At 44.1% G+C, this 24,244-nt stretch overlaps 1 long non-coding RNA gene across 1 annotated transcript; it reads right to left on the bottom strand.

Annotated features, from left to right (window-relative positions):
• Window positions 1–4,120: 4,120 nt before the first annotated feature.
• On the bottom strand, window positions 4,121–6,975 carry LOC148802179 (uncharacterized). Its single transcript, XR_016082777.1, has 2 exons — window positions 5,121–6,975; window positions 4,121–4,909 (listed from the first exon to the last, which is right to left on the bottom strand). It is a non-coding gene; the product is annotated as an uncharacterized LOC148802179 (long non-coding RNA).
• Between the last annotated feature and the right edge of the window lie 17,269 nt (window positions 6,976–24,244).

The raw sequence follows: 24,244 nt of genomic DNA on the forward strand, positions 1-24,244 counted from the left end.
TCCAACTCCTACATTGGGACTCTTTCAATAGTTTTATTTAAGTTAAAAGAAACTGTTAACAATCATTGTAATTAATAAAAAAATATAAGCTCATCCACATCCAGATTCCAGAGCGGATCATCCATTTTCTTTTTGCTTATTTGCGTTTTAACTTTATAATGTGGGGCCGGCTTTTCCCTTCAACTTCAATTGGTGGGGTCCATTTCTATGTTAAGTGCCAAAAGCGGTGCATTTGACACCTTATCTTACATATCCAATTATCCATGCCATCATTATCAAGTTTCACGCTGGTCCCCAGTTCTCGGCACTTTCCTTCTTTGTTTTCTTTTTCTTATGCCACCTTCTTTGTTTTTTTCCTCCTTTTTTTTCCTTTCTAATTATTATGTATCGTAATGGAGTAATGGAGGTATCATGGAGATGGTCGACTCGGGTCGGGTCTAAATTGAATCGATTTTGAATCAATTATTAATTGGGACAAAATTATAAATTGATAATAAATAATATTTTTTTTTAATTTTAAACTTTGTTAACATAACCTTAACAAAAATGATAAAAAAAACTAAATTGTTTATATATTAATAGATTAAACATTTTTAATTATATGATAAAATTTATATAAAAAATTATTATATATTTAATAAAATAATTAGTTCTAAAGATCGGAATAAATGATAATAAGAACCGATTCAATTATTAATTAGGACTCATAGCCATTATAATCGGTTCAGATAGACACAACCCATTGACAGTCCTATTCAGCACGAGTAAATTTTTGATTTACACAATAAACAACACATTAGAAAATTCTGATATTCACTATCACAGTAACAAATAGTCAATGAAGTTGGAACTTGGAAGGTATATGTCCTTCCCAATTCCCTTTTTATCTTAACCATAAGAGTTATTATATTAGAAATCGGCTTCCATCTGGACAAATCTATACCTATATCGATCTAACAGTCTTTTGCAACGATTGCATTCTTCAAATGGCTTTGCCCCGATCAAAGCCGAACTCATTCCGAAAAGAAATTAAAAAAAACATATAGGAGGTATTATATTGCATTTCTCAATAGTCAATAACTCGGTAGTGATTCAAATCAATGATCCAACGATTGCATTCTTCAAATATTTTTGAGCCTTGAAAAGCATTATTTTTTCTTTTCCGCGTGGTTGTGGTTAGCCTTTTAACAGTTTTGGTTTAATCATTGATTCATTGTTTAAGGAAATTGGACTGGTTAGACTATTGGACCGGTTGAACCTTGACCTCATCCAAAGAATTGAAATTGTTAAAAGGTTTAATAAAAACCGGTTGATTGGACGGTTTAATCGAAAAATCAGTGAATTGGTTCCAATTTCAATTAAAGAAAATGTGAATTGATAAGCTTGAAGCCTAATCATTTGCTTTCAACACTAAGGAATTTACCATTCATTCATACTATAAATTGTAAATTATAGTATATATAATGTGTCTATTTGGTATCTATGCTGTTGCTCCAGAAAACAGTGACACATTAGCGTTACATCAGAAAAAAAAAAAAAACAGTGTTCTAGGAAATGTCTGCTTGTTTGGAACCATTTTTTCATAAAAAATAGTATTCTAAGCCATGCCTCAGAAATCGGGAACGCATGGATTGGAGCAACACCGAATTTGGTGTTTCCTTTATCTACAACTCATTGCTGCCAATAGGGACATGAAGTGGCAATGACAAGGACCTGACGTAGCACTAGATAATAGGTACTAGTGTTGAAAATGTTTCCTAGAGCATTGGTACCAAACAGAAAACGTTATTGTTGCTCTAGGAAACGTCCTTCCTAACAGCAACATTTCCAAACAAAAAAAAAAGACACCATTTTCTCTTCCAACCCACACATCGACAGCACCGTCTTTTCTTCCAATCCACACATCAAAAAACGGCGTTGTATCTACAGCATTGATGCCAAACATATACAATATTTATAAAAAATTTACGAAACCTCCCTGACTGGTTGTTGCTGAAACCTCCTCTAAATTTTGGTAATTACAATCACCTCCCAGATCCCATGAACTTTATGGCATAGTTGCAAGTTTTTCCCCTTTGTTAGAATCCCCTCTAAAAAGACATGAAAATGTCCCAAATTTTCTCTTCATATGAATTACTAGTCCAAACCCTTTCAATCTCTTCTCAATTGATTTATTTTTTCAAACTTGCCCTTTATATCAATTGCTTATTGCTCTAATGTAAAGGTGCTACTTTAAATTTTCTATTTTTTATTGTTGTTTATAAATTTTGTATTTTTTTCTTTCTACAAACCTCCTCAATAGTAACTATATGGGTATTTTAGACATTTTTGTGTATCTTCTTAGAGGGTTAGTACCATATATTTTGTGCCTAGTGCCACTTTGGTCCTTAAACTTTAAAATGCAACGATACAATACTTGAACTTACAAAACATGACAATCCAGTACTTGCCATTAATCAGCAGTTAACCTGTTGTTAAGTGACATTTGAAAAGGACACAAATGCCCCTTGAGTGTCATTTAATTTTCTTTATCAACTATCTAAACGTTGACAAAAAATTAACAGTCCCAAAATCCTTGCTTCTTCCATTCAAGAAAGTTGGGGTTATGTTTGAGTGGGCATTCTCGTGACCCCAACTTTCTTAAATAGAAGAGGCAAGGATTTGGGACTATTAATTTTTTTGTCAATGTTTGGATAGTTGATAAAGAAAATTAGATGACACTTGAAGGGCATTGTGTCTTTTTAAAATATCACTTAACGGTTAATTAACAGCTAATTAACAAAAGGTATTGGATTGTCACGTTTTGAAAGTTCGGGTATTGAATTATCGCATTTTAAAGTTCGAGGACCAAAGTGACACTAGACCTAGGGGTGAGCATTCGGTTAAAAAACAAACCAAATAAATTGAAATTTTAAAAACCAAATTACAAGAAAACCGAAATAACTAAAATAAAAAATTTCAGTTAGGTTTTTAGTTAAAAACCGAATTTAATTAATATATATATAATATTATATATTATAACCTATAATATATATTATAATATATTATGAAATTGAATTTCATTATAATACATTATATATAATATATGTTATATTACATATTATATAATGAATTTTGGTTATTTTGGTTTTTTCGGTTAATTGAATTTCTAACTCTAAAAATCAAAAAAACCAAACCGAATTACCCAAAAACCGAAAAACCAAAACCAAAATTTTTGGTTTGGTATTTCGGTTTTAACCGAATAATGCTCACCCCTAACTAGACCCAAAGTATAGGGTATTAATCGGGAATTTTCCCTATAACATAAGGGGTTTACTTGCAACTATATAAAAAAAGTTAAGAGAAGGCTATTGCAATTACCAAAGTTCAAGAGAGATTTCAACAATGGTCAAAAACTTTAGGGAAGGTTTCAACAATTTACCAATCTATTATATATCTATATCTATATTTACCCATTCTATTATGAAATTTATCCCAATTAATTGATGGATGTTGTTTTATTTTTTGATTTCTTTTTGAAGAGCTATACAACAGGATAGTCCATGCCCCCACCCATAACCCCCAATGCAGGCGCAAGCAGGATTCGATCTCAAGCATCCACTACAATTAGTTGATTGGCACCTTCAAATCGAAGTCACATCTACCTCCACAGCATGTATCCAAGAAAAGAAAAACGTCTTGCACCACATCTCAACTGTGTGTTAAAAACATCTCTTAATGACAAATAAAAAGATGTTCTCAATGGATGCTATGGGCCGTTTTAGGAAGTGTTCTATGGGGGCAGATGTAGACTCTTCATCCATGAAACTTTTTAATTTGGATACTGAGTTTTGTGCACCCGTGAATGGAAAACCAACACGTCAACCAGGCCAACGTTAACGTGGCCTGGTCGGTTCAATCGAGCGGTTCACACGGCGACGAACCGGTTTGTGTCCACGTGCGCGAACCGGTCTAGAACACAGACAAAAGGCTCCATTTATTTGATTCCTTTCTTCAATTTCTTTCCACCGAACCCTGCCCATACACCAAACCCTTCCTCCATCGGCAGCGACAGAACTCCGACGAATCATCGACAGTGACAGAGCTCCGGTGACGACGTATTCTTCTTCTCTTCTTCTCCTTTTCTCTTTTTCATCTCCTCTCCATTCTCCTACTTGACAAAGTTCCAAGACATTCTCCTCCGTAAAGCGGCGGATGTAGATAGAAAAGAAACCCATGAATAACAGAACCATCAGGAGCACCACCACCGTCAGAGCCATAAAGGAATCGAAGGTCGACATGGGTTGCAGGGGTTTTCTAGCTGTCGCTGCCCAGGCGATGGCAGGGGTTAGTGGCGGAACCGCGTAGTAATCTTGGGGAAGAGACGGAGACTCATTGGGGTCGGGGGCATCTCTGTCGAGGAGTTTCCGGGTGTAGGGTTTTTTCACCGGTAATGGCTGACTTGCTTTTGGCTTTCCCGGCACCAGAGAGCTTTGCGTAGAGTCCTGCAAAGAACCCTGCTTCAACACGTGCATTCCATCTCTCTCTTTTTCTTCTTCCCCTCCATAACCGGTTCAACCAACTAAAATATTAATAACGAAGAAAATTTCCGTTAATTCGCGGTTAACTTGTGTTCGCCTCTCATTCGCGAGTGTGCGTTCTCTTTTGTTTTTTCGCTTCATGGGACTACACAAGAGGGATAGCCCATCTCCATTCCCTTAACCCCACTCCTAATGGCAGCGGGATTAGATTCCAGGTCTCTGCTCCGTCCTCTTTACTTTAATGATTATATTCCCGAATCCTGATCTATTCTATATACTGCTATACATTGGACATAATCATTAACAACTATCAACGGTAATCGCGGCGGTTAATGTGCCTTCACACAGAACGAGAAAAGTGAAAGTGAAATGGCATTTTCGTGAATCACCTGAGATATGGCAGACAATGAGACAATCAATGAATGTGGGATGTACCCCTCGAAAATATGGAGCATGCGAAGTGTATTAATTAATTTTCCTTTTTCCGTTGGCCAATACCCACTTCACACGGTCACGGGGGTAACGGCTAAAACTGCCAAACCAACCAACCGTCGCCGGAGGGGACTGGGGAGTATGGATATGCGTAACTCACGAGATTACCTTAGGTCTTGGGAGCCCAAAATTGCAAAAGCCACCGGTTCCTCTGACGACATCATTTAACGAGAGACGGAGAGAGAGAGTAGAGTAGAGGCCGGATCTCCACTGTCTCTGCACATCTCAGACATGATGGGTGATGACTGATGAGTCTCAAATGCATGATGGACCAAACAAAAAGTGTCATGGTTTGGTGGGTAAATCAATCCCTGCCACGTCCTTTAAGTATCTGCTAAGGACGAAGGAAATCGACACAACCGCGTCACCGTCAGCGTTGCGCCGCATGAATGCTCCGGTCTAACCGTATATAAACAAATATATGACACAACAGCAAGTGAAATGAATATCTGACACGCGTAAAAATTAAAGATTTCGGATCACCTATCAACAAAACACGTTTCAACCCTGTATCAACGTCATCTCATACCGCACATCTCTTAAGGGCGGATCCCACTTTTATACTTTTATAATGGGTTTCAGTTTCATAATGACATGTGCGGTGTTCTTTAGGAGACGGAATCTGCTCCTCACACATGAGCGCCTCACAGGCACATCCACCGTGTAATAGGAGACGCTTCACTCGTCGGCGGTAGGGTGCTCCTCGGCCTCGGTGGCATCGCGGAGTCGACGCAGAACCTTATCTCAGAAAAAGTAGAACCCTGCCTCCTAGGAGTGCACGGAAAAATCATCCATCTCGTTCATGTACTCTTTCGAGGCCTTGAATTAGGCAACTGCTTCCTCTCTTGCCCGAGCCACCCTTTTGTCGGCCTCCTTCTTCTACTTCTCTCGCACCTCCTTCAGCTCAGTGACACGACTCTTCACACCCTTTTTATAGGGCTCCTAGTGATCCAAATCAACGACGTAGATCAAACGCCATCCTCGGACAACTCAGGAAGACGAAACGATGCCACTGACCTTCGCACACATGTAGCCTCAGGAAGGCAAAATGTCGCTTCCATCAGCATGACACAAGCGTTGGGTCAGCCGGTTCACCCAAAAAACTGGTTCAATTTTGAGATCCCCCGCTCAAATGGCACACTCAACCAACTTCAGACTCAAGTTCCTCAGCCAAGAATCGACGAGCTCTTCCATGCCACACCGCGACCGAGCACTACACTCCTCAACTTCAGAAACTATGGGAGAGTGGTGTTTGGGTTATAGTTGAGCTGGCCCCAGGTGCCACATGTCACCTCTGTAGCCGCCTTATCACTTCGGCCACGTCATGTGGATAAGCACGACCAAGACAGGAGAGCATCGTATGGATGAGGACAACTCCGCTGGGGATTAGGTCTTATCTTGAAGACCTCGACAGGAAACCTCATCCCGACAACCTTAGAAGCCTCATCCGACTAGGACATGGATTTTTGGCTATAAAAGGTACCTCCCCCTCAAGGTAAGGGATCCAACTTTTGACTTTCATATTACTACTCTGCTTGGACCAATACTGTTCTCCCAACTGTTCAGCCCAACCACTCATCCTCTTTCACTAACTTGAACATCGGAGTACCTATTCGGGGAATGACTCTTTGGGCCTCTGACCTTGTTCTTGGTTTTAGATCTTGGAGCACGACATCATCCTTCGATCTCGGCTTCACCTAGTTGGCAGGATTATCTGACTGCGACCTTGGTTCAAGAATTACCTCGGATCAAGCAGCATCAGTTCCCAATGCATTGTAGGATGTGCATGTGAGGTCGGTGTGAGGCGCCCTATGTGAAGAGTAGATATGGTCTTGTTCTTTAGTGTGGATGAGAAAATGATGGGTATAGACTAGTCCATACCACACCTTGTGTGACCAATCAATACCACACCATAGTCCACATCTGTTTTGAATTGTGGATAGATTAGATTGTGTGGACCAGATCAATCCATACCACACCTTTTGATTCCATGTATCTCATATACATTTTATGGGAGATTTATACAGTTGATCATAAATGTCTAAGCTTTGCATTTTATATGGTAAATAAATTGAAAAAAAGGCATCAATATGTGGACAACAATTGCATTTTTTTAAATAATTAAAAAATATTATTTTAAAATAAAAAGTAATATTTTAAATATTATTTTATTAATAAAATTATTAAAAAAATAATATTTAAATAATGAAAAAAGAGTTAAGAAGGAGAACTGTCAGACTTATGCTAGAATTAACATTAAAAATTATTATTTTATTTATAAAATATTAAAATATTAAAAATTTAAAAATTTTTAAAAGATAAATAAAATAAGAGTAATTGGATGTGTTACATTGAAACCTTTCCACAAGCTGTCCACACCATCCACGAGAAAATATTGTGGACGACCTATGGTACCCCTATTCCAGTCCAGGACACCACATATGCAACTCAGGCACCTCGACTGGGTGGCTAGCATCACCTTGTCTAGGGCCGACCTATGGTTCCTCGTCGTTACTGTTCCAAGGGACCTTGACGTGAGGAGTGACCTCCACGAGGACTTGCCGATCTGTGGTACCTCGTCGGTACTAGTTGAAGTGACCTTAGTGTGGGGAGTGACCTCCCTCAAGAACTTGCCGACTTGACCGAGGATCAAGTGGCGACTTGCAAGACGTGCTCGCCGATCTCCTTTGCGGGCGTCCCATCATTCCTAGGTCCTCCAGAAGTCAGCTCCCATACTGAATGTTCCGAAGGAAGGCACAAAAGCCTAGTCTATATGCGAAACTACCTCTAAGGACTTCGGACCAGTCAACCACGTCTTCCCGGAGATCTCGGATGTGGTGTGTGGATCTCATGCCAAACAATACCTATATAAATGTCTCATTTCCAACTTCAAGAGGTATGTGCAATTTAGCTCTCGCAACTCTCTAGCTCTTTTGCTCTCTCTAAAATCTCCATGTGTGATATTTCTCTTTTTGCAGCTCGACTAGGTGTGACCTACTCAACTCGACCTCTGAGTTGCCCTCCAGTAGGAAAATGCCAGATCACGCATCATCATTAATAAGTCTATATTTTTACAAAATTCATCATGAAAATATGTAGTAACAATATAAATTCTAATTTTATGAATTAATTAATTTAAATGTTATTCAAATAATAAAAATCTAAAATTTAAAAAATATTTAAATATTTCAATAACTAAATATCATAAATAACAAAACATTAAAATAACTAAATAATTATATAAGAAAATATTTAATATTATTTAATAACTTTAAAATAAATAAAATTCAAATAATAAAAAAATTTAAATATTTTACATATTATTTAAATATTTAAAAAATAAAAAAATTATGTAATAAATTAAAAAATTCTTAAAAGTAGAAAAATAATTATAATAGATTTTATAATATTCATATTAACAATAATTTAATATTTTTCAAAATTAATAACAAATTATGTAATAATAGTACTAATTATAATTTTATGGATTATTAAATTTAATAAATAATTAATATTTTAAAAATTTTAAAAACAATATTATTTAAATAACTAAGCAATATTGTAAATAACTAATTTTAGTTATATCAATTAATAATTATAGAAAATAACTTTAAAAAATTAATATTTATTAGTAATAATTTCACAATAATAGTGTATATTCATTACATATTTATATATAATAAATTAATATTTATTGTATTTTCAGTAATTATTTATTGCATTTTTTGATGAATATGTTTTCAATAATTATTTATAAATCTATTTTTATTTTGTTATCTAATAGAAAACTGTCAATAACTATTAGAGATTAAACAACTATTATTAACTTTTGATATCAAATTTATTGTATTTATTGATTTTTTATAAATTTATTTTTAGTGATTATGTATTTTTATAATTTATTGATTAATATATATTAGAAATTAAAGTATTATTTGAGATTACACTATTTATTAAGTAATTTAATATTTTTTCAGTATTTATTGTATTTTTGTAATTATTGTATTTTTATTAGATATCTATTGTATTTTCAGTATAAATTTATTTTTAATAGTTGTGTATTTTTGCTATAAAATTTCAATAACTATTAGAGATTAAACTATTATTATTTATTGGATATTAGACTTTTAATTTATTTGAAATTAAGAGTGTTCAAAGATTGGCTCAGTTCGGTTGCAGGCTATTTTACCAACCAAATCGACCTGGTTAGGTTAGGATTTTGTCACTCGAAACCGACTGACCATTAGTGAAAACCCACTAACTCGGGTTGTATCAATTTGGATCTATTTTCAGTTTGGTTTGTTTGTTTAAGATATTTAAACTTAAAAATTAAATTTAAATTTAATAAATTACAGTGGTATTATTAATAAATAAGTTCAAAAAATAAATTTATGATATAAAATATTTTAAACTTAGAAATATGGGAATTTTCCCATTTTCTTGTATTAAAAATTATATTTAAAATATAAAACATTAATATATATCTATGGTAGGACCGGTTCAGCTTTGATCAGTTTACAAATGGCTAAATCGAAACTGACCTAACTTGGTTGGATTGAAAAATTGCTGAACCATAATTAATCAGAAAATACTAAAAAACTGATCAACTTAGGTTGAATTCAATCGAATTAATCATTGAAAAATTAATATATAAAATAATTATATACTCTTATATATTTATATTTACTTAATAAAATCCGTGCATTATGAATAAAAAATAATTTTATTTAAAATCAATATATATCAACGTCATCTTATCCCAGGTGGGGTAGGTAAATACAACATGCCATTCCGTGACATACATACATAGACATAAAGAAATGGGCGATTTGCATCCACGAAAAGCAAAACTCTTTCATCCTTCCATCAAATTAAAGGACATCCTACCTACCCTCCCCTTACCCTACATATTACGCGTCAACATTACAATGCACATGTTATTATTTCCAAGTTGCATGAGTTACGTATATACATTGTTAGTTAGAAATTAAAAGGCGAGGAACATTTATAACTCCAGCCAATCCAGCGCATTGCCAACTGTCATGACGGTGTGGCGACCTTAACTTGAGACCAGAATACTGACTTTACACCAAAACAACGCATCATAAATCGGATCATCAAAATTTGTTCTTATTCAGCTCCTCCTCATCCTTATCTTCAACAATGGACGAGGAAGAATCCTTAGGTTGTGTTTGTTTTGAAGCAAAAAGATAGGAAAAGAAAAAAGAAATTTATATATGACCCTTTTCCTACCGTTTCCTCGAAACCAAACACAACCTTGATTTAATGATGTTATCAAGGACAACGTATGGAACTTATTGAATAAATGACAATTATGATGATGGAGATATTTCCTACTTTAGATCCTCCATCACAGTCTCTTTATCTTTATAACAATGTGCTTTAAGCCAGTCTCTTAATTAACCTACACGTTTCTTTTTTTTAATTAAAGCTACGTTTGTTTGGGGTGGAAAATTGATCGGGGTAAATTTTATACTTTGGTTTAATTTTATTGGCATTTGTTAAACATGTAATTTTACATTGAAAATCGATATAAAATTTTATTTTGAATTTTATTTACATCGATAATCGATATAATATATATATCAAAATTATTGATGTAAAATTAACTGTTCTTTCTTTCTCTTTCTTCTCCTTCTCTCTCCTTCTTCTTCCCCCCCTTTTTTCTCTTTCCGTCATCGCCGCTTAACTGGTTGCAGAGACAGATTTAAACCCACCTCCGAAGGAGAGCTGGAGAGGACCCAGAACAAGGTAGTCTAATCAGCCCCTTTTCTCTTTTTCTTCTTCTTCATCCTCTTTCGTTCTCTCTTTCTCTTTTCTCCTCTTTTTTCTTCTTCTTCTTCCCTTGCTTCTCTCCTCCTCAGTAGATCATTTTCTCCTCTGCACCATCTCACCGAATCCTTTTTAATTTCCACCGATCACTAAATTAATTCATTTTTTCCATAGTGTGAAATTTGAATTTATACATCAAACAAATGCAGCCTAAATGAAAAATTGGCTTTGCTTACAAGAATGGGAAACTCGTATACCCTACCATATATCTAACCTTTTAATGGAAGTACATTCCAAAGTGAAGTAATATTAATTAATATTACCTCAGATATTTTTCAAAAAAAAAAAAAGAAAAACTCAGCTAAAATAAGGGTGTTCTGATCTTGTTAATAAGGGGGTGGAGGGTTAATGGACCGGGTTTGGGTCAGATCCATCCCAATTAAAACAAATTTGAATGCATTAGATGGTCGAATAAGATATTAACTTGGATCAGTCTAGACTTAATGGTCCAAAGTATTTATTGGTGATGGAGGGTGATTTGGCCCGACCTTGTAGCACGGGTATACGTGAGCGTGACCTTGTTCAAGCGATGACTCAGCATGACAGCACAGCAAGCGTAGCCGCAACTTGGAGGGAAGGTCCCACCGAGTTCAGCCCGGCAACCCGGCGGGATAGGCTAGTCGCTGGGAGCCGCCTAGCCTGCACCTCCTCCCCGAGGCTAAGGCACCCCAAGCTGCCTCCGAGCTCGGGGTCCCCTGACCTTTCCTAATACCCGAGCTCCTCCTAGTGAATCTCAGGCCACTCCCAGACAAAAACACCCCGACCCGCCTCTAGGTACCCTGAGGTGAGGACACCTCGGGCCAAACAGCTCGGCATAGCTTGCCACAGGCAGCTCGCCACTTGCGGGATAGCCCGACACAGGGTAACTCGCGAAAGGGCAGTTCAACATATCGCAGGAAGATCTCCAGCTCGACCACTGTACCCGACAAATATGGGGACAGCAACCACGTCCCTCGTTAGACAGTGTCGTGCCTGTCACCTTTAGAGGGTGCCTTACACCTGACAGGCATCTACCTTGCAATGACGGCCCCACGCGTGCGACCTCAGCCCTGCCTGTAACGGCTGCGGCAGGCTGACAGTGGCGGTTATACCTGCCCAGTCAGAGGCCAGTGGGCCTGATACAACGGAATTCTGTTATAAGGAGCCTACTCTCAAAGAACAGGGGTAACTTCGATCACTCGCGCTATCTGCACTCTTAGCTTTGATCCTCTCCTTGCTTCTTCCACAGAATACTAACTTAAGCGTCGGAGTGTTCCCGCCGGGCAAGCCCCTAGGGATCCTTCTTCTTCTCCATCTCAGGTACCTTTCAGGAGCCACGCAAGTGCCAGCTAGGAGTGACCGGATTGCACACCATCATTTGGCGCTGGGAATCATTTCTAAAAGCCTTCCTCTAAACCTTCACAGTTTTTTCTTCTCTGAAAACTCAGCACTCATGATTTCTTCAAGCAATGCCGGACGTAGCATGGAGATGAATAACGCCAGGGAACAACCCCAGGTTCCCACGGTTTGCATTGGGTAGTTCACCATTCCCCTCTCGATGGATGGAGTCCCCAGTCTGAACGTGCTGCGAGCAGCGGCGCCTGTGGGTGTTCCCCTTCCCTCCTCTGTTGAAATGACCTTTGCTAAACCGACTATCATCCCTCTGGCGACCAGCCAGAACCAGCTCGATGATCTGATGCAGTGCATGCAGGCCATGCAAGCCCAAGTGCAGCAGCAGCAGCTCCAGCAACACCAGCTTTACCAGCAGCAAGTGCTGCACCATGTCTCCCAGTACCACTACCAGCAACAATTCCCTCAGCTGCCTCAGCCTCAGCTTCAGCCACAGCTCCCTCCTTGGCACCCAACCTCATAGCGAGTTAGGTCCCGCCGCCAGGATGAACGCCCTTCTCACCAAGGAGAAGCCTTACAAAACCACCCTAAGAGCCAGGCCTCCTCCTGCAGCAGACAAGAAAGACTGGCCACCCCGGTCCCACCGTGGGTGGTCAGGTCGGGAGGACCCCAGCTCGCCAGGTCTACATCACCTCGGCAGTCAAAGTTCGAAACCCCGCTTCTGGAAAACCGGTTCAAGATCCTAGCTACAGATTCCAACCAGGATCCCTCTGTCCGCAGCCATCACCAGCGGCCTGAGCTACTTCCTGTGCTAACCATTCCTGATAACACGGAGGTGAGCAGCACCAACGCAGAGCTCGCCTAGAAGCAGAGACGCCGCCGCCAAGCTCGCCGATCTGCCACCCACAACCTGCCCGAGCTCGGAGGCAGAGAAGAGGTAAGCTCGGGCAAAGTTAAGGCTCCCCTCCTTTCAGTTCCATCCCCCCGGTCTCCCGAGCTTCTGGCTGTTCCAATGCCTAAGGACTTCAAGATCCCCCCTCTCGACAAGTACGACGGGTCGTTTGACCCAAATGATCACGTAGACGCCTTCCAGTCACAGATGTACCTGGCGAGAGCCAGTGAGTCATGCATGTACATGGCCTTCTCCACCACTTTCAGAGGAGTGGCCTGCACATGGTACCGAAACCTAGCACCAGGATCGATAAGAAGTTGGGCGCAGTTCGCGCAAGCCTTCACGTCCCACTTCGTCACCAGTAAGCGGTGCTCGCGAACTGAAGAAAGCCTCCTCAACATAGTACAGAGAGAGGAAGAGTCCATCTGGGGCTATATCAAGCGGTTCAACGATGCATGCTTGCAGATACCGCGCCTGGACCCCGCCGTTCGCCTTGCAGCAGCCAAGAAGGGTGTGACGCATAAAGAGTTCAAATGGCACATGGTCGTCAACCAACCGTTGACCATAACCGAATTCCTTAAGCTCGCTGACAGATTTATAGCCACGGAGGAAGAGATCAACCAGAAGAGCGAGGGCGCGCCCAAGAAGAGGAAGAGAGAAGGAGAGCCTTCCAGCCAAGGGGACAACCGAAAGAAAAAGGATGCAGCTCGGGGGGTAAAGTCGGGTCAGTCGTTTTGAGTCCCTGTAGCGGACCGAAATCCTGATGGCAATCAAGGATGCCCCGTATGTGAAGAGGCCACCCCGCCTGAGGGGGAATCCCAGTGAGTGAAATAAGAAAATGTACTGTAGTTTTCACAGAGATCACGGTCACAGTACCGAAAATTGTAAGAACCTCTGCGATGAGATAGAGGAGCTCATTCGTCACAGATATTTAAGGAATTTTGTACAAAATAATAATAATAATAATAATAAGGTAGGTCGGCAAGGGGAGCACAGTAAGGATGCTCCCGAGTCCAGTAGCAGGCCGGCCGAACAGTCACAAAGGCAGCCTCCGGAAGAGAGACCGGTTCGGGGCACCATCCACGTGATAGTGGGAGGCTCGATCGTTGCAGGTTGTACCTCGGCAACAGCTCGGACGTCAGTTCGCGAAGCTTCCAGGGAAGAACAAAATCCTCCGAAGCAGCCAAAGACAGAAGAACCAATCTTCTTCATGGAGGACGATGCACGAGGGGTCCACTACCCCCATGACGACGCGCTTGTCATAAAGCTAAGGATCAACGACTTCGAGGTCAGGTGCATCCTCGTTGACTCAGGTAGCTCGGCAGATGTTCTCTTCAAAGCCGCGTTCGACCAGCTTCAGTTGCCGGGAAGTGACTTGAGGCCCGTGAACACTCCTTTGGTGGGCTTTAGCGGAGAGGAGGTCAGGCCCCTTGGGAAAGTAACAGTACCTATGGAAGTCGGCACATGGCCCTCCGTAGTCAGACTCAACCACGACTTCCTGGTGGTCGCGACCCCCTCCCCATACAACGCCATAATAGGTCGACCGATCACCCATGTCCTACGGATGGTGGACTTATCATTTGGCAATGAAGTTCCCTACAGACTTCGGTGTAGGGGTAGCGCGGGCCGACCAGCTCGAGTCCCGTAAGTGGTATGTCGCCGCCCTAAAGGGAAAGACCAAGGTGACCGACGACTTCGAACTGGAGTGGCCTACGGAGCAAGGCGAAGAATAAGCTGCACCCACAGAAGAAACTGTCGCTGTTCCGACTTCAGTAGCAGACCCAGCTCGGACGCTTCAGATCGGTGCTTCCATCCAGGAACCTCTACGATCCGAACTGGTAAGTTTCTTACTTCAAAACTTAGATATTTTTGCATGGCCTGCGGTAGAGATGCCCGGTATAGACCCTGACCTTATAACTCACAAGCTCAATACTGATCCTGTAGTTAGGCCCGTTAGACAAAAGAAACGCAACCTAGCCCTGGAGCGGTGGAAAGCGATCGACGAGGAGGTCGCGAAGCTCCTCGTAACTGACTTCATAAGAGAAGTCCATTACCCGAGCTGGGTAGCCAACCCCGTTCTGGTAAAGAAGGCTAATGGCAAGTGGCGCATGTGCGTTGACTACACCGACCTAAACCGAGCCTGCCCAAAAGACTGCTTCCCGCTCCCTAGAATCGACCGCTTGGTGGACGCGACCTCAGGGCACAAGTTGCTGAGTTTCTTAGATGCCTATTTGAGCTATAACCAAATCAAGATGGACCCAGCAGACGAAGAAAAGACTGCCTTCATCACAGAATTCGGTCTATACTGTTACAAGGTTATGCCCTTCGGGTTGAAAAATGCTGGGACAACCTTTCAAAGGCTTGTAAATAAATTGTTTGAGCCATTAATTGGCAGAAAAGTAGAATGTTATGTAGACGACATGGTCGTCAAAACTCAATTCTCACACGAATTAATACAAGACTTACTTTCTGTTTTTCAAATTCTGAGATGATTTAATATGAATTTGAATCCAAACAAACGTATCTTCGGTGTTACCTCGGGTAAATTCCTAGGATACATCGTTAACCGGCGCGGCATTGAGGCCAACCCGGATAAGATTAAGGCCATCTTAGATTTGAGACCACCTCGGAAGTTGAAGGAGGTCTAGAGGTTGAATGATCGCGTAGCCGCCCTGAGCCGCTTCATGTCCAAGTCGGCGGACCGCTGTTATTCTTTAAGGCATTTAAGAAAAAGGGTTCGAATGGACCCGAGACTGCCAGCTCGCATTTGACGAGCTCAAGAAGTACCTCACTTGTGTGTCGATCTTAACCCGGCCCGAGGAGGGTGATGTTTTAGAACTGTACCTCTTGACAAGCGACAAAGTGGTCAGTTCGGTACTAATAAAGGAAGTAGATCGGGTCCAACGACCCATCTATTATGTTAGTAAAGTATTGTAGGGAGCAGAGACGAGATATCCGGAGATAGAAAAGCTAGCATACGCACTAGTAATCGTAGCTCGGAAGCTCCACCCGTACTTCTAGGCTCATACTGTTATCATCCTCACCGACAAACCTCTGAGGCATGTCTTACTTAAGCCCGAGGTCTCTGGTTGATTGACGAAGTGGGCCGTTGAGCTCAGCGAGTACGACCTCCAGTACAAGCCGCAAACTACTATTAAGGCCCAAGCCTTAGCAGATTTCATCGCCGAGTGCACTTTCAGCTTCGAAGTCCCCAGGCCACTTGAGCACGAGATCCCCAGTTCGGGTGAGCTCGAAGCTCCCAGGCTGGTTGAGTCCGAGCCCTGTGAGGTAGCACCTAGTGTGGCATCTCTCTTAGTTAGGCCAGGTGCGAACTGGGATGAGGAGCCCTGGATCATTCATGTAGATGGCTTCTCAAACCAACTGGGTAGCGGAGCCGGAATAGTTCTACATGACCCAAGTGGCACGAAATTGGAGTACGCGCTACGCTTCGAGTTTGTGGCATCCAACAACGAAGCGGAATACGAGGCGTTGATCGCTGGACTAGCTTTAGCTAGAGAGGTAAAAGCCAAGCACATCGTCATCTGCAGTGATTCTCAGCTCGTAGTGAACCAAGTCACAGGAGATTACGAAGCTCACGAACCAACCATGGTGGCTTACTTATTCAAAGTAAGAGAAGCTCTGCTCAACTTTCAGTCACACTTCATCAGGCAAATCCCGAGGTCGAAGAACGCTGAGGCCGACGCCCTGTCCAGGTTAGATAGCACCAGTGATATCACCATGAGAACCGTGTACATAGAGGACCTGCCTCAGCCTAGCATTCTCGGGGGGGGGGGGGGCAGAGGAGGCGCTCCTGTCGTTCAAGGAGAGCCGATCTGGATTGACCCGCTCGCGAGCTTCTTGCTACATGGGACCCTCCCTGCAGATCGCAATGCGGCCAGAAGGGTAGAGCGCCAGGCAGCCAAATACGCCATAATAGACGAACGGCTGTACCGGAGATCCTACATGCTCCCTACCTGTGATGCCTGTGACCTACCGAAGCCGAGCTCGTACTCCGCAACACTCATGAGGGTTTGTGCGGTGGACACTTGGGGGGCAGGGCCCTCGCCCAAAAAGCACTACGACAGGGGTATTATTGGCCAACAATGAAGGTAGATGCCATCGAGCTCGTCAGAAAATGTGACAAATGCCAGAAGCATGCCAATATCCACCACCAACCTGCTGCCGACCTCAAGTATCTCACCAGCCCGTGGCCTTTCGCACAATGGGGAATCGACATACTTGGACCGTTCCCACCAGCGGCAAGCCAGAGGAAGTTCTTAGTAGTAGTAGTGGATTACTTCACCAAGTGGGTAGAAGCTGAACCTCTTGTAACAATCACAGCCCGAAACGTCCAACACTTCTTTTGAAAGAACATTGTGTGCCGCTTCGGGTTACCTCGGGTGTTGATTTTTGACAACGGCAAATAGTTCGAGGACATCAAATTCCAGAACTGGTGCCAAGAGATGGGAATCCGACAGAATTTCACTTCAGTCGCACATCCTCAAGCAAACGGTCAAGCAGAAGTCACAAACAGAGCTATCCTTCGAGGAAAAAACTGCCACAGGAGAGACTCCCTTCAATCTCACCTACGGCACTGAAGCAGTTATCTAGGCAGAAATTGAAGTACATACGCTACGACTGGAAGCATACAATGATAAGACGAATGAAGATGAGCTACGTACCAACCTCGATCTCCTCGACGAAGTAAGGGACCTTGCGTACATCAGGATTGCAGCTTACCAGCAGAGAGTAGCTCGGTACTATAACGCTAGGGTTAAGAAGCGGAACCTCCGCGTCGGCGACCTGGTCCTGCGTAAAGTTATGGTACCTGAGCCCGATGTTGGCAAGCTCAGGTCCAATTGGGAAGGACCTTACCGAGTGAAAAGAGTGCTCGGGGAAGGAACATACGAGCTCGAAACCCTCGAAGGAAAATAGGTACCTCGGGCATGGAATATTGTCAACTTAAGATAGTATTACCTGTAACAACTGAGTAGGCTACGAGCCACTCCTAGAGCCTAAGGGCCAAGATGCCGGGCTAATATGGTCTCGGCACTATAAGACCCTATCGCCTCTTCGGCACAGGTGAACTCTAGGAGAACGGACTATAAGCCGCTCCTCCAGCCTAAGGGCTAAAACGCCGGGCTAATGGAAGACCCCGACACCACATAAGACCTAGCCGCCTCATCGGCATAGGCTAAGTATTTGTGATGCCTAAGGTGCAAGTAGCTCGGGTACGAACCTTGTGATGCATAGCCCACCCCGGCATGCAACAGGTTGGACCCGCTAAGGACAACCGATGTCAACTCAAACCAGGCGCAGACAGATCGGGCACATACCCTACTATGTTACTCACCTCGGTGTACATAAGGCTACCCCTTCTAAGTATTGGAATACAGTTCGGGGTCACGACAGTTGAGGAACCCTCACTTCGGGTAATTAGCCTGATAGCCTAACAGTTTAGGATAAAATAATCACTTCAGCAAGTAAAGAAATTGCACAAGCGTTTAGCGAAGTGAATTTTTTATTATGAAAATTTCATTACAAAAGGTTTTGTTACAAGAAAAAGAAAAAGAGAAGATTAAGCTTGCAAATACAAGGACTGAGCTATTTTGGAGGCTCGTTGTCTTTGCCAGGGACCTCCTCGGGGGCAGTAACCGGGCCAGTAGCCTCTACTTCATCATTGGCGCCTTCGTCCTCAGAGTCCGGATCATCCGCCGACTGACGCACTATGTCATCAGTGATCCGGGAAGTGGTGATGGCACTTGTGTCCAGACCGGGGTAGAGGTGTCTAATCAGCCACCGGCTGAGCTTGAAGCCCTTGCGGTAGGCCTCGGTCATCACTTCATCAAATCTTGAAGACTGGACATAGTCGATAACTGCTCGAACCTTAGTCTCCTTGAGGGCATCCTCGAAGATCTCGGTCTTCTCTTTGAGGTCGGCTCGGAGGTACTCCACCTCGCGCTCCAACTTCCCTTTTGCTTCCTTGAGGCCCTGCACCTCGAGTTTCAGGGAGTCCCAGTCTGCCTCGAGACCGTCCCGGTCTGCCTTGAGACTGTCTCGGTCTGCCTTGAGACTGTCAACCTCAAGCCTCAAAGCTTCTTGGATGACATTAAACCCGTTCACTTCGGCCCTCAGTCTGTCCTTGTCTCGGGCCAGCCCGCTCTTCTCCGCCAATAGCACTTCAATAAAGCTCTTATGAGCTGAGGCATCGTTTTGCAGGCGGTGGATCTGACCGCGAGCTGCCCTCAGCTCGGTATGGGCTGCGCGTGACGACTTCTCAGCTTCCAAGGCTCGTTTCAGATGCCGATCAGATTGAAAGGTCAAAGCACGCACGACTGAGTTCACCTACAAGAAGGAGACCAGTCAAAAAAAAAAAAAAGAAAGAGAGGAGAGTCTTTCACAGGGAACTCACCACCATGGTATGAGAAGCAGCCCGGGCACCGAGCTGACTAGGAGTGAGATCAGCCCATTCCGTGACCTTCTCCGGGTATGCGGCCTCCTTGCTCTTCTGGAGACTACACCGGGGGTTCAGAATACTTTCACCCCCTGGCTCTCCGAGCTAGACGCCATCATCTCTGCCGCATGGGCGGACTCCTTGGATGCCTCGGCGGCGGCACCAATAGAGCAGGCCCCGGCTGTAGCCCTTGTAGGGCGTGCCTTAGGAGCGGCTTTTGTAGCACCTCTGGCAGCTGTCTCGGCAGGCTTAGTGGTGGGCTCTGCCGCTGTCTTAGGTCCCTGAGGCGCCACGTCCTCCTCCAGATCGATGATGGGTTGAACGCCAGGGAGCTCGGGCTTCGGAACCGGAGCCTGTGAAGGCTGAGCCTCGGCGGAGGCCTGCGGAGACTCAATGCATGCCTTCTTGGCTACGCGCTTCTTTCTCTTCATTTGGCGGAAGAGCCTTTGACCGTCAATCTTCTCCGCCTCCATGGGACCTGCAGTGAAGCTCGACGTTAGTAATCCCGAAGTAAATATATGGACAAAAAAGCCGAAGTTAGGAAAAACCTACCCGGACTCAAGCCGGGCTGGATGAGCTTCTCCTCGGTTGTGAAGTCTTTGTAATTTAACCCGTGCTGAGCCCACGACTGGAGTGACTTCTTGGTCTTCCCATCGAGGATGACACCTGGGTCTTGAACGGCCACCCTCCAGTCAGTAGGGAAGGGCCACCCCATGCTGCTCTGAACTACGAAGTAGTCCCGCTTCCAGGCCGGGACTTTACTCGGGAGCTTGTGCATGAGTTTAAAACCCGGGCGGGGAGATAGGTAATAGGCTCGTCTGTGCCCGGGGAGAGTGCCCGAAGCACTCTTCTTTATAGCCAGGATGGTGTTGAGGATATCTAGGTCAATAGGGAGAGAACAGTCGAAGCAAAGAGAAATGATCCCAACCACATTCCGTATGGAATTCGGCTGAAGTTGTTCCAAAGTGATGTTAAAGTGCACCAACACCTCAACAATCAGGGGATGAAGAGGAAGTTGGAGCCCGGCAACCAGTTGCTCCCTGAAGACCACGATCTCGTTGGGACCGTGCTCCCATGAAAAGCTACTGGTAGGAAGACTATAAGAGTACTCCCCAGGAAGTTTGAACCTCTGTATGAGGTCCTGGAGTCTCTCCAAAGTCATGATGGAAGGGCCGAACTGATCTGGCGCCCGACCTCGGTGGGAGGTGGAGGCCAGATGACCCGAAGTCGCCCGTACATCGGACGGCTGGGCAGCTGAAGAGCCACCTTGAGCCGAGGTACCCACCTCGGGCTCGTCGATGAGGCTATCTACGCTAGATGACATTACAAGGCGAAAAGGAAAGAATATTCGGAAAAGAAAAAAGAAGCTCGGAGACTCACCACAAGAAACGCGAACTGAACTAGGGGAACAAACCGAGCTAGAAGACCCGAGCTGGGAACCTTAGACGTGAGCTCAACACTGACGCTGGGACTTTGTGGCGAAGAAATGACCAAGGGTCCCCCACTATTTATAGCCGCTGCACCCAGGTGTTAACGGTCAAGATGGAGACGATCCAACGGCTCTAAAAAAAAACCTGCTACGAGTTCCTCGAGGTGAAATCAGTTTAGCGCATTTTCTGGCATCCACGAAGTCCGAATCGCGTGATGTCCGCACGTAAACTGAACGCGACCCGGGTTCCCTTTGACTGAGCCAGGAACTAGACCGGTCCAGCTAGGTGAAACGCGTGACGAAGCGGTATGAGTACCAATGCCAAATCCCCCCGGCGCAACATGAACTCCCCGCGTTGGGTCAACACCGCCAGCACAGGGAGTGGGGGGCAATTGATGGAGGGTGATTTGGCCCGACCTCGTAGCACGGGTACACGTTAACGTGACCTTGCTCAAGCGATGACTTAGCGTAGCAGCAACTCGGAGGGAAGGTCCCACCGAGTTCAGCCCGGCAACCCGGCGGGATAGGCTACTCGCTAGGAGCCGCCTAGCCTGCACGTCCTCCCCGAGGCTAAGGCACCCCAAGCTGCCTCCGAGCTCGGGGTCCCCTGACCTTGCCTAATACCCGAGCTCCTCCCAGTGAATCTCAGGCCACTCCCAGACAGGAACACCCAGACCCGCCTCTAGGTACCCCGAGGTGAGGACACCTCGGGCCAAACAACTCGGCATAGCTTGCCACAGGCAGCTTGCCGCTTGCGGGATAGCCCGACACAGGGTAACTCGTGAAAGGGCAGTTCGGCATATCGCAGGAAGATCTCCTGCCCGACTACCGTACCTGACAAATCTGGGGACAGCAACCACGTCCCTCGTCAGACAGTGTCGTGCCTGACACATTTAGAGGGTGCCTTACACCTGACAGGCACATACCCTGCAATGACGGCCCCGCGCATGCCACCTCAGCTCTGCCTGTAATGGCTGCGGCAGGCTGACAGTGGCGGTTATACCTGCCCAGTCAGAGGCTAGTGGGTCTGATACAACGGAATTCTGTTATAAGGAGCCTACTTTCAAAGAACAGGGGTAACTTCGATCACTCCCGCTATCTGCACTCTTAGCTTTGATCCTCTCCTTGCTTCTTCCACATAATACTAACTTAAGTGTCAGAGTGTTCCCATCGGGCAAGCCCCCGGGGATCCTTCTTCTTCTCCATCTCAAGTACCTTTCAGGAGCCACGCAAGTGCCAGGTAGGAGTGATCGGATTGCGCACCATCAATTGGATTGGATTTATTGAACCAATATCCAGTAACCAGTCCATTGATAGAAGATAAAAGCCCATGAGTTAATGAACCATGTTTGGGTTGGACCCAGTCTAAATTAAAATCAATTTGATCAAATTGGACGGACCAGACATGGAATTGGACAGGTCCAAAATAATCCAAAGTACGTAATAATCAGATTGGATTGTACCCGGTCCATCTGCAACAGACTCACATTGACTGAGTTGGGTTGGACCAATATCCGGTCCATTGACAGCCCTACTGAATGGGACCTAATTAGTTGCAGGAGACTGATCATACTCTAGTCTCTAGTCTGCAGCAACAAATCTCCGATGTCCATTGCATCTAAAAATCTTATCTTGTCTTACTTCTGCAAGGGTGCATGTTTTGCTGCACATATTCATGCAAACCTTGGTGCCCTTCTCTCCCTTCTAATGTTCCAATGAACTTGTCTTTTTACGTCATTTGGTGGACAAGATTGTACAATAAGTATTGCAATCACAAAATAAACATATAAGATGAGAGGAGGGAAGAGATGAAGTTAGTTAATATCATGCATGCATAGAGAACATTGTTCTTTTACCTGATAATTAAGTGATAATGCCTCCAACGATGACCCAATTGTACCCAACAAATTAACACAGATTGATTAAAACCAATGCTCAAAATCATCTTGAGCTAGCAGAAGCTTCTTTGCCATCTATATTACACCATCACGTACGGTTGGAAATCCAATAAAGTGTGCATTCTATTTCAGAATTCAGAGTGGGAATACAGAGGAAAGGGATCCCGTACGATTCAGTTCAGTCCGTTGTTTAAGGTGAATATACAATAACTGTTCCCGCTCAGAGCTGAGTAGTCGTTCAACCTCATTTTTGAAGCTAAGCCACATCTCAGCAGTCAGCATCGTCCTCTCCTCTCCTGCGTGCCAGTGGATTTGAAATAGTGTGCTAATTCCTTTATGGCTTTAAAGTTTAAACATAGGACCATAAGAGCTTGTTGAATTGTATGGTCTTTTGCGTTTTGTTTGCTGGTTTAATTTGGGAAGAGTTCAAATATAAAAATATATTCAGCCCAAAATCTTACATGCGCTTGCTACCCACAAGCTCCCACATCCCTACCCAGTAGATATAAATATCTCCCTTGTCATTCATGGGGGAGATAATTCCCAATATACATTGCGGTGGTGTTCCTACTAACCAGCCAGCGTGTGGGTTTCAAGATAACCCCGACAAGAGATGTACAGAAATATGGATTTCAGTCTATCACTTTCTGATGTAGCGCGATTTGGTCATTCTTACCTGGTGGTGGCATGGCTCCTAGCTGGCGAAGGATAATACATGAGATGGAGAAGACAGTGAAGGATTCCCGGGGAGTTTGTCCCGCAGGAATACTTCAACGATCAAGTTAGAACTCTGAGAGAGAATTGCAGAGAATACAAGGAGAGCTAAGAGTGCAGATAGCGCAAAATCAATTACCTTTTCTCTCAGGGGGTTGGAGTCCTTATATAATGGTGTTCTGTCAAATCTGACATAACCACCTCTGATTCTCTGCCGCAGCCGTTACTTGCCAGGGCTGTGCAGGTCACTGTTGCAGGGTACGACTCTGTCATACGGGAGACACCTCTCAGGCTTGGCAGGCACGACGCCACCTGGCGAGAGACGTGGGTGCAGGGTTCCAGGTTTGGCAGGTACAGTTGTCAGGGAAGATCTTCCTGTGATACGCCGAGCTGTCTTCTTTCGAACTACCTTGCACCGAGCTACCCTATGTCAAGCTGGAGGTGCCATACTGAGGTTATTCTACCCGAGGCGGCCTACTTAGGCATGTCGGAACAAATGTTAGGGGGCTCTCGAGCTCACCCCGAAGTGCCTTGAGCTCGGGAGATCCCTGTCTTGCAGTACCCTGGCTTGGGATGCCTGTGGAAGAATCTTAGCCCGGGGTGTTCCCTTCTTGAGGAAGAGCCCGGGGGCTCCCTTACCGTGGAGGAGCTCGGGGGCTCCTT

The sequence above is a fragment of the Nelumbo nucifera genome, chromosome 2 (genome assembly GCF_055504915.1).
Source record: "Nelumbo nucifera cultivar China Antique chromosome 2, China Antique-T2T, whole genome shotgun sequence".
Classification (NCBI taxonomy): domain Eukaryota; kingdom Viridiplantae; phylum Streptophyta; class Magnoliopsida; order Proteales; family Nelumbonaceae; genus Nelumbo; species Nelumbo nucifera.